Raw genomic sequence first — 10916 nt, 5'->3', positions numbered from 1 at the left:
CTCTGGTGGCACTTGAGGAGCCCTTCAGCCTGCCACTGCACTGTGGGAGCCCCTTTCTGGGCTGGTGGAGGCCAGAGCTGGGTCCCTTTGTTTGCTGGGGGATGTGGAGGGAGGGGCTCAGGTGGGAACCAGGGCTGTGTGCCATACTCACAGGCCAGCAGGAGTTCAGGGTGGGCGCTGGCTCAGCAGGCCCCGCACTGGGAGCAGACAGCTGGTGCCGCCAAGGGCAGTGAGGAGGTTAGCACCCAGGCCAGCAGCTCCGGAGGGTGTGCCTGGTCCCCCAGCACTGCAGGCCGCCCTCACCACTGGAATTCTCGTAGGCCCTCAGCCATCTCCCCGCGGGGCAGGGCTCGGGACCTGCAGCCTGCTATGCCTGTGCCTCACTCCCCCCATGGGCTCCCACGCTGCCCAAGGCTCCCTGACCCGCACCAACCCTGCTCCACTGCCCGGTCCCATGGACCGCACAAGGGCTGAGGAGTGTGGGCGTGCAGCAAGGGACTGGAAGGCAGCTCCACCCATGGCCCTGCGGTGGGATCCACTAGGTGAAGCCAACTGGGCTCCTGAGTTGGGTAGGGACTTGGAGAACTTTTATGTCTAGCTGGAGGATTGCATATGCACCAATCAACACCCTGTGTCTAGCTCAAGGTTTGTAAATGCACCAATCAGTGCTCCCTGTCTAGCTAATTTCATGGGACTTGAAGAACTTTTGTGTTTAGGGAAAGGATTGTAAATGCATCAATCAGCACTCTGTGTCTAACTCAGGGATTGTAAACACACCAATCAGCACCCTGTCAAAACGGACCAGTCAGCTCTCTGTAAAATGGACCAATCAGCAGGATGTGGGTGGGGTCAGATAAGGGATAAAAGCAGGCTGCCAGAGCCAGCAGCAGCAACCTGCTGGTGTCCCCTTCCACACTTTGGAATCTTTGTTCTTTTGCTCTTTGTAATAAATCTTGCTGCTGCTCACTCTCTGGGTCCACACTAAGTTTATGAGCTATAACACTCACCACAGAGGTCTACAGCTTCACTCCTGAAGCCAGCGAGACCATAAACCCACCAGAAAGAACAAACTCACCACCTTTAAGAGCTGTACCACTCCAGACGCACCACCTTTAAGAGCTGTAGCACTCACCGTGAAGGTCTGCAGCATCACTCCTGAAGTCAGTGAGACCATAAATCCACCAGAAGGAAGAAAATGTGGACACATCTGAACATCTGAAGGAACAAACTCCGGACACACCATCTTTAAGAACTGTAACACTCACCGGGTGAGACTGTAGCTTCACTTTTGAAACCAGTGAAACGAAGTTAGTGAGACCAAGAACCCAACAATTCTGGACACATTTTGGCGACCACGAAGGGACTATCACCTATCCCCGAGCAGTGAGACTATCGCCTACCGCCCAGTGGTGAGTACCATGAGATCCCTTTCTCTTGCTCTTCTGTGCTATTTTTCCTTAGAATTCGGGGACTAAATACCGGACACCTGTCAGCCAGTTGAAAGCGACTAGTATGGCCGCTGGGCTAAAGACACGGGTGTCAGGCTTTCTGGGAAAGGGCTCTCTAACAAACTCTGACTCTTTGGAGTTGCAAGCTTTGATTTGCCTGGCACCAGCTTCCACTTTTCCTGTACTTCCGGGCTGAGCCGAGGGTTGACAGAGAGGAAAGCCATTGAGCTCCAGGGTCCCAACAAGAAGTTTGTTGACCCTGTGGCCATGAGTAGAACTCTCAAAGTCATGTCGCCCAAGGGAGACTCACCCATGTATTCTATCTACCCTGACCCTTGTCCCCTGGGTCCTAATGCCTGCCAGACAAACTTCCTCTCGCCTCTCTTCTCCGAGGCTAGCCCTGCTTCTAAAATCCACTGCCTGTCTCTGGTGTTTTTCTAGTTTCTCCTATAAAAATGATTTCTAGTATAAACTCCAGGACTCTGTTACTTTATTTAGGCACCTGGGCTCACCAATCAGAAAGACATAATTTTGGCCCAAAGCCCCATGGTAGGGATTATCTGGAATTTTAGGATCCCTCCTCAGACTGGCAGGTCTAACAAAATCTATTCCTGAAGGATACGGGTAGCCTCAGAAATTGAATCCTTCCTATTCACATAAGTGTGGACAAAAGGCGTCACTCTTCCAACCCTGGAAACCACTTCCCTCCCTCAGGGTGTGGCCCTCTACTTCATTCTGGGGGCATAACTTCTTTATAGGACAGGGGTAAAATCCCAATACTAATAGAGGAATGTTTAGGACTCTAACAGGTTTTCGAGAATGTGTCGGTAAGGGCCACTAAATCCGATTTTTCTTGGCCCTCTTTGTGGTCTAGGAGGACAGGCAAGGGTGCAGGTTTTTGAGAAAACATCAGTAAGGGAAACTAAATCTGACCTTCCTTGGTCCTCCTTGTGGTCTGGGAGGAAAACTAGTGTTTCTGCTGCTGCATTGGTGAGCGCAACTATTCTGATCAGCAAGGTCCAGGGACCATTGCAGGTTCTTGGGCAGGGGTTGTTTCTGCTGCTGCATCAGTGAGCGCAACTATTCTGATCAGTAGGGTCCAGGGACCATTGCAGGTTCTTGGGCAAGGGCAAAAGCAAAACAAACCAAAACTGCGGGGGGTTTTGTCTTTCAGATGGGAAACACTCAGGCATCAGCAGGCTCACCCTTGAAATGCATCCTAAGCCATTGGGACCAATTTGACCCACAAACTCTGAAAAAGAGGTGGCTCATTATTTTTGCTCTATGGGCTGGCCCCAAAATTCTCTCTGATGGGGAAAAACGGCCACCTGAGGGAAGTATAAATTACAATACTATGCTGCAGCTTGACCTTTTCTGTAAGAGGGAAGGCAAATGGAGTGAAATACCTTATGTCTGAGCTGTATTTTCAATGAAGGAGAATACAGAATTATGCAAAGCTTGCAACTTACATCCCACAGGAGGAACTCTCAGCTTACCTCCACATCCTAGCCTCCCTATAGCTCCCCTTCCTATTAATGATAATCCTCTAATCTCCCCTGCCCAGAAGGAAATAAGCAAAGAAATCTCCAAAGGACTACAAAAACCCGCAGGCTATCGGTTATGTCCCCTTCAAGCTGTAGGGGGAGGGGAATTTGGCCCAACCTGGGTACATGTCCCTTTCTCCCTCTCTGATTTAAAGCAGATCAAGGCAGACCTGGGGCAGTTTTCAGATGATCCTGATGGGCACACAGAAGTCCTACAGGGTCTAGGGCAAACTTTTGACTTTGCTTGGAGAGATATCATGCTACTGTTAGATCAAATCCTGGCTTTTAATGAAAAGAATGTGGCTTTAGCTGCAGCCTGAGAGTTTGGAGATACCCAGTATCTTAGTCAAGTAAATGATAGAATGACAACTGAAGAAAAGGATAAATTCCCTACCAGTCAGCAAGCCATCCCCAGTATGGACCCCCACTGGGACCTTGACTCAGATCATGGGGACTGGAGTCGTAAACATCTGTTGACTTGTGTTCTAGAAGGACTAAGGAGAATTAGGAAAAAGCCAATGAATTATTCAATGATGTCCACTGTAACCCAGGGAAAGGAAGGAAATCCTTCTGCCTTCCTTGAGTGGCTACAGGAGGCCTTAAGAAAATATACTCCCCTGTCACCCAAATGACTCGAGGGTCAATTGATTCTAAAAGATAAGTTTATTACCCAATCAGCCACAGATATCAGGCGAAAGCTCCAAAAGCAAGTCCTGGGCCCTGAACAAAATCTGGAGGCATTATTAAACCTAGCAACCTTGGTGTTCTATAATAAGGAACAAGAGGAGCAGACCCAAAAGGAAAAGTGAGATAAGAGAAACACCGCAGCCTTAGTCATGGCCCTCAGACAAACAAACCTTGGTGGTTCAGAGAGGACAGAAAATGGAGCAGGACAATCACCTGGTAGGGCTTGTTATCAGTGTGGTTTACAAGGGCACTTTAAAAAAGATTGTCCAACGAGAAACAAGCCACCCCCTCATCCATGTCCACTATGCCAAGGTAATCACTAGAAGGTGCACTGCCCCAGAGGACAAAGGTTCTCTGGGTCAGTAGCCCCCAACCAGATGACCCAACAACAGGCCTGAGGGTGCCTGGAGCAAGTGCCAGCTCATGTCTTCACCCTCACTGAGCCCTGGGTGCATTTAACCTTTGAGGGCCAGGAAATTGTCTTCCCCCTGGACACTGGCATAGCCTTCTCAGTGCTAATCTCCTGTCTTGGACGACTGTCCTCAAAATCAGTTACCAGCCGAAGAATCCTGGGACAGTCTGTAACCAGGTATTTCTCCCACCTCCTCAGTCATAATTGGGAGACTTTGCTCTTTTCACATGACTTTCTTGTTATGCTTGAAAGTCCCACATCCTCATTAGGGAGGGACATATTAGCCAAAGCTGAAGCTATTATCTACATGAATATGGGGAACAAGTTACCCATTTGTTGTCCCCTACTTGAAGGGGTAATCAACCCTGAAGTCTGTCCTTCCAAACCTGGAAGGACAATTTGGAAGGACAAAAAATGCCCACCTAGTCCAAATCAGACTAAAAGATCGCACCACTTTTCCTTATCAAAGGCAATATCCCTTAAGACCTGAAGCTCATAAAGGATTACAGGATATTGTTAAATATTTAAAAGCTCAAGACCTAGTAAGGAAATGCAGCAGTCCCTGCAACATCCCAATTCTAGCAGTACAAAAACCAAATGGTCAGTGGAGACTACTGCAAGATCTTAGACTCATCAATGAGGCAGTAATTCCTCTATATCCAATTGTACCAAACTCCTATACCCTGCTCTCTCAAATACCAGAGGAAGCAGAATGGTTCACAGTTCTGGACCTCAGTAATGCCTTCTTCTGTATTCCCCTGCACTCTGACTCCCAGTTTGTCTTTGACTTTGAGGATCCCATAGACCACATGTCCCAACTTACATGGAAGGTCTTGCTCCAAGGGTTTAGGGATAGCCTTCATCGGTTTGGTCAGGCACTGGCCCAAGGTCCAGGCCACTTCTCAAGTCCAGGCACTCTGGTCCTTCAGGATGTAGATGATTTACTTTTGGCTACCAATTTGGAAGCCTCGTGCCAGCAGGCTACTCTAGGTTTCTTGAACTTTCTAGCTATTCAAGGGTACAAGTTGTCTAGGTCTAAGGCCCAGCTTTGCCTACAGCAGGTCAAATATCTAGGCCTAATCTTAGCCAGGGGGACCAGGGTCCTCTGCAAGGAACAAATGCAGTCTATACTGGCTTATCCTCACCCTAAGACATTAAAACAGTTGTTGGGGTTCCTTGGAATCACTGGTTTTTGCTGACTATGGATCCCCAGATACAGAGTGATAGCCAGGCCCCTCTATACTCTAATCAAAGAAACCCAGAAGGCAAATACTCAGCTAGCTGAATGGGAACCAGGGGCAGAAACAGCCTTGAAAACCTTAAAGCAGGCCCTAGTACAAGCTTCAGCTTTAAGCCTTCCCACAGGACAAAACTTCTCTTTATACATCACAGAGAGATCAGGGATAGCTCTTGGAGTCCTTACTCAGACTTGTGGGACAACCCCACAACCAGTGGCATACCTAAGTAAGGAAATTGATATAGTAGCAAAGGGCTGGCCTCACTGTTTATGGGTAGTTGCGGCACTGGCCGTCTTAGTGTCAGAGGCTATTAAAATAATACAAGGAAATGATCTCACTGTCTGCACTACTCATGATGTAAATGGCATGCTAGGTAACAAAGGAAGTTTATGGCTGTCAGACAAGCGCCTACTTAGATACCAGGCGCTACTCCTTGAGGGACTGGTGCTTTAAATACATATATGTGTGGCCCTCAACCCTGCCACTTTTTTCCCAAAGGATGGGAAACCCCTATTAAATACCACAAGGAAAAAACCCAAGGAGGTGGCAGTCTTACACTGCTGAAGCCATCAAAAGGGAAAGGAGAGGGAAGAACAGCAGCATAAGCAGATGGCAGAGGCAGCAGAAAGGAAAGAAAGAGACAGGAAGTCAGAGAGAGAGAGAGGAAGAAACAGAGACTGAGAAGCAGACAGAGAGGAAGAGACAGAGAGACAGAAAATCAAAGAGGGAGTCAGAAAGAGACAAAGAAATCAAAGAGAAAGAGAGAGATGGATGCAGTAGAGAAAAAACAGTGTACCCTATTCCTTTGAAAGCCAAGGTAAATTCCTAAATGTCTGCCCAGCCAAGATATATTCTTCTTATGTGGAACGTCAATCTATGTCTGCCTCCTCACTAACTGGGCAGGCACGTGCACCTTAGTCTTTCTAAGCCCCAACATTAATGTTGCCCCAGGAAATCAGACCCTATCAGTGCCCCTCAAATCTCAAGTCCATCAGCGCAGAGTCATACAACTAATACCGCTACTTATAGGGTTAGGAATGGCTACTGCTACAGGAACCAGAATAGCCAGTTTATCAACTTTATTATCCTACCACCACACACTCTCAAAGGATTTCGCAGACAGTTTGCAAGAAATAACAAAATCTATCCTTACTCTACAATCCCAAATAGACTCTTTAGCATCAGTGACTTTCCAAAACTGCCAAAGCCTAGAATTCTTCACTGCTGAGAAAGGAGGACTTTACACCTTCTTAGGGAAGAGTGTTGTTTTTACACTAAATAGTCAGGCTAGTACGAGATGCCACCCAGAGTTTACAGGAAAAGGCTTCTGAAATCAGGCAATGCCTTTCAAATTCTTATACCAACCTCTGGAGTTGGGCAATGTGGCTTCTCCCCTTTCGAGGTCTTGTGGCAGCCATCTTGCTGTTACTTGTCTTTGGACCCTGAATTTTTAACCTTCTTGTCAGATTTGTTTCCTCTAGAATTGAGGCCATCAAGCTACAGATGGTCTTACAAATGGAACCCCAAATGACCGCAACTAACAATTTCTACCGAGGACCCCAGGACCGACCTGCTGGCACTTTCACTAGCCTAGAGAGCTCCCCTCTGGAGGACCATACAACTGCAGGGCCATGTCATTGTTCCTATCCAGCAGGAAGTAGCTAGAGCTGTTATCGGCTAAATTCCCAACAGCAGTTGGGGTGTCCTGTTTAAAGGGGGGAATGAGAGGTGACGACGTGCTAGCAGCCCTTGCTCTTGGCACCTCCTGGGCATCGGTGTCCACTCTGGTGGTGCTTGAGGAGCCCTTCAGTCCACCACTACACTGTGGGAGTTCAGCTCCCTCTGCTTGCGGGATGGTGTGGAGGGAGAGGTGCAGGCGGGAACTGGGGCTGTGTGTGGTGCTCCCAGGCCAGTGTGAGTTCTGGGTGGGCATGGAATTGGTGGGCCCTGCACTCGGAGCAGCCAGCCGGCGCCGTCGGCCCTGGGCAGTGAGGGGCTTGGCACCCAGGCCAGCAGCTGCGGAGGGTGTGCCTGGTCCCCCAGCCCTGCCGGCCTGTCCACGCCATACTCGAATTCTCGCTGGGCCTCAGCCACCACCCCACTGGGCAGGGCTTGGGATCTGCAGCCTGCCATGCTCAAGCCCCCGGGTGGGCTCCTGTGTGGCCCAAGCCTCCCCGCCTGGTCCCATCAGCCACCCAAGGGCTGAGGAGTGCAGGCACACTGCACAGGACTGGAGGGCAGCTCCGCCCATGACCCTGCTGGGATCCATTAGGCTAAGCCAGCTGGGCTCCTAAGTCGGGTGGGGACTTGGAGAACTTTTATGTCTAGCTGGAGGATTGTATACGCACCAATCAGCACCCTGTGTCTAGCTCAAGGTTTGTAAACACACCAATCAGTGCTCTGTGTCTAGCTAATCTAGTGAGGACTTGGAGAACTTTTGTGTCTAGCTAAAGGATTGTAAACGTACCAATCAGCACTCTGTGCATAGCTCAGGAATTGTAAACGCACCAATCAGCACCCTGTCAAACCGGACCAATCAGCTCTCTGTAAAATGGACCAATCAGCTCTCTGTAAAATGGACCAATCGGCAGAATGTGGGTGGAGTCAGATAAGGGAATAAAAACAGACTGCCAGAGCCAGCAGTGGCTGGCTGGGGTATCCTTCCACACGGTGGGAGCTGTGTTCTTTTGCTCTTTACAATAAATCTTGCTACTGCTCATTTAGTTCCATGTTAAATTTATGGGTTATAACACTCACTGTGAAGGTCTGCAGGTTCGCTCCTGAAGCCAGGGAGACCACCAACCCACTGGGAAGAATGAACAAACTCCAGACGTACCACCTTTAAGAGCTGTAACACTAACCAGGAAAGTCTGCAGCTTCACTCCTGATGTTAGCGAGACCACGAACCCACCAGAAGGAAGAAACTGCAGACACATCTGAACATCTGAAGGAACAAACTCTGGACACAAAATCTTTAGGAACTGTAACACTCACCATGAGGGTCCCTGGCTTCATTCTTGAAGTCAGTCAGAGCAAGAACCCACCAATTCCTGACGCACCAAGATTGTCTTTATTTTTAAATAATCATTAATATAATATTTGATTTTCTTTGGAGAAAAACATAGTCTTTCAAAGTGCTTATCACCTTCATATGATTGAACACTGCCTATTGAAAACTGTTTTTGATTTTCCAAGTATCTCATTAAAAATAATTTATATATTTTATGTTGAAATATTTTTACATATAATTAGGCATAAAATATTCATACTCAAAAGGTAACACTTAAAACTCACAACAAGCGAGAGTGTCAGAGGTCATTCTTGCCTTTCTCTACTTCTTAGTAAATATTTTGTAACCTCTTCACCCCAAGGGGGAGATTTAGAGTAGGGTGCAATTCAAATTTGAACCTACGAATTTAAAATGGCTGTTTAGTCTGGTAGCAACTGTTAATCAAGGACACAATTTTTATATGCCAGTGATGTCAAAGTACACTCGCTAATATTACAGAAGCCGTGCTCAGACAACAGCTGGGAGACAAGCAGTAATTGAACATACTTAAAAATCCACCCCATGTACTGAACAGATTTCAGTGTCTGCTGTGTTTAAGGTCCACTGAATTGTGAAATGGCTGTTTCATTCGCACAGATGTTAATATCTCCAGGCTCTTCTCTAGCTTTGTAGCTTCTCATTTACATATCTGCAGTAAGTTTGGTGTTCATGAAGTGAGATGCCGCTACTTGTCACTACTCTTTGTTATAATAAAGGATGTTCAAGACAAAATACGAGCTACTTGTATTTTGCTTAATTACAGCTCATTAAGGCTTAAGAAAAAAATAATAAAGGAACATAGCAATAGGTGTTCAGTCACCAGTGCTTCATTAGCCCTTTTACTGTTTAAATGCCTGAAGCTGATGAATATAAATTGCTCATATAAATGCAATTTAAAAAGTTTTTTCTCTCTTTTTTCATCTATGTAAACAGTATCAAATAATGAAATTGATCATTTGATATTGTGAGATTCTTGAGAGTGAAATTTTATTTTTACATGCTTAGTAGATTTTTCTTTATGTAGATATTTATGCTGAGCAATTCCCAAGCTGTTTAAAAATCATTTGATCAAATAAAATAGAAGATGCACGGATTCTAAACCAGAGGTTAAAGAGACATAGCATAGCTAATTATGTCTCACATGCCAAGATAATGTTGCTTGTTCTGATGAGGTTGAACATACTAATGCCTAAATGTCAATACTTTCCACACAGCTGGTATCTTTCGATTAAATCTATTGTCTTGATGCACACAGTCAGTTATTTGCTACAATGACTCTACTTCAGGAAACTAAATACTTCTTGACAATAAGCTGCTCAATTTTGGAATTCATCAGGATGCACTTTATTGTTTTCCGTTCACAGGACTAACAAATAGTGTTACTTTTGATTTTAGTTTTGTAGAAATACACTCTTTAAGTAAGTTTTATAGCTCACCTGGTACCCTGATTGGTCTTACCGTTTCCTTGAGAACATTTTGCCAAAATGTTTTATATACTTTATTAAAATAATAATCCTTGCAAAAGTGATTTAGAAGTCCCTCATTTTGATATTATCATTTAGCATACATTTCCAGATTTGTAAATCATGCTCAGTGAGAATGATCTTTTATTAGGATTTGAAGAGAACATAGTAATATTTTCCCTTACACTGAGAAGTGCATAGAAAATAGAAAATTATAACATTGCAAACATTTTTTCTAGATATAGCCAATTTTAATTGGTCATCTATGACTGACTCTGTGTGTGTGTATTCAATATCATATTTGCGAACAGAACAACTACACTTTATTTCCTTCATAAAATTACCAACTTAAGAAATACTTTTATCCTATTTAATCTTTGCTATTTTTTCAAGTGGGATTTTGATGCAGGATTTTTCTTCTCAGTCACTTTGCAAGCCAGGTTCCCTGGCCAGCGATGTCTTGTCTCAGCCTCACTCGGCCCTGCTGGCGTGCCCCAGCTTGCCTGTGTTATAGCTTGTACCCACATTCAGCAGTTCGCAAGCTCTTGTACCATGCTCAAGAAGAATGAGGATACACAGGATATTGAAGGGCAAAGAGGGTGGAGAAGAGTTTTATTAAGTGATGAAAATGGCTTTCATCAGAAAGGGTACATGGTGGGGATGGTTCCCCTATGAGAAGGTGGGAAAATTCCCCCCTGTGGCTGGGTCTGGGACCTTTTATGAACTCAGAAGGGGGAGTGTGTGCTGATTGGTTTGTGAGTATGCCAAAACGGTTAAAGAAAATATACCACTCAAAGTTGGGCAGGAAGTATAGTAAAACAAATTAGGAAAGGGTAGGTATAAGTAAAATAGGTGAAGGGTAGGGACAAATCAGAGGAATGCATGCCAAACAGGAACACAAGTTCCCAATCCTGTCAGAGGATTTAACTAGTAGGTTGGCTTTCAGGCTGCAAACTTTCAGGGTCCTCTTTGGCTTAGAGGTGGGGTTTCACTGTGGACCCACCTACCTGCCTAGAATTTCTCTGCCTCCTGCCTCTATCAACTTCAAATGCATATAATTAAAATATATGCATGT

The sequence above is a fragment of the Trachypithecus francoisi genome, unplaced genomic scaffold, assembly GCF_009764315.1.
Source record: "Trachypithecus francoisi isolate TF-2019V2 unplaced genomic scaffold, Tfra_2.0 Lachesis_group18, whole genome shotgun sequence".
In the NCBI taxonomy this organism is placed as follows: domain Eukaryota; kingdom Metazoa; phylum Chordata; class Mammalia; order Primates; family Cercopithecidae; genus Trachypithecus; species Trachypithecus francoisi.
The sequence above is the reverse complement of the archived record's forward strand: the minus strand, read 5'-3'. Positions refer to the sequence as shown.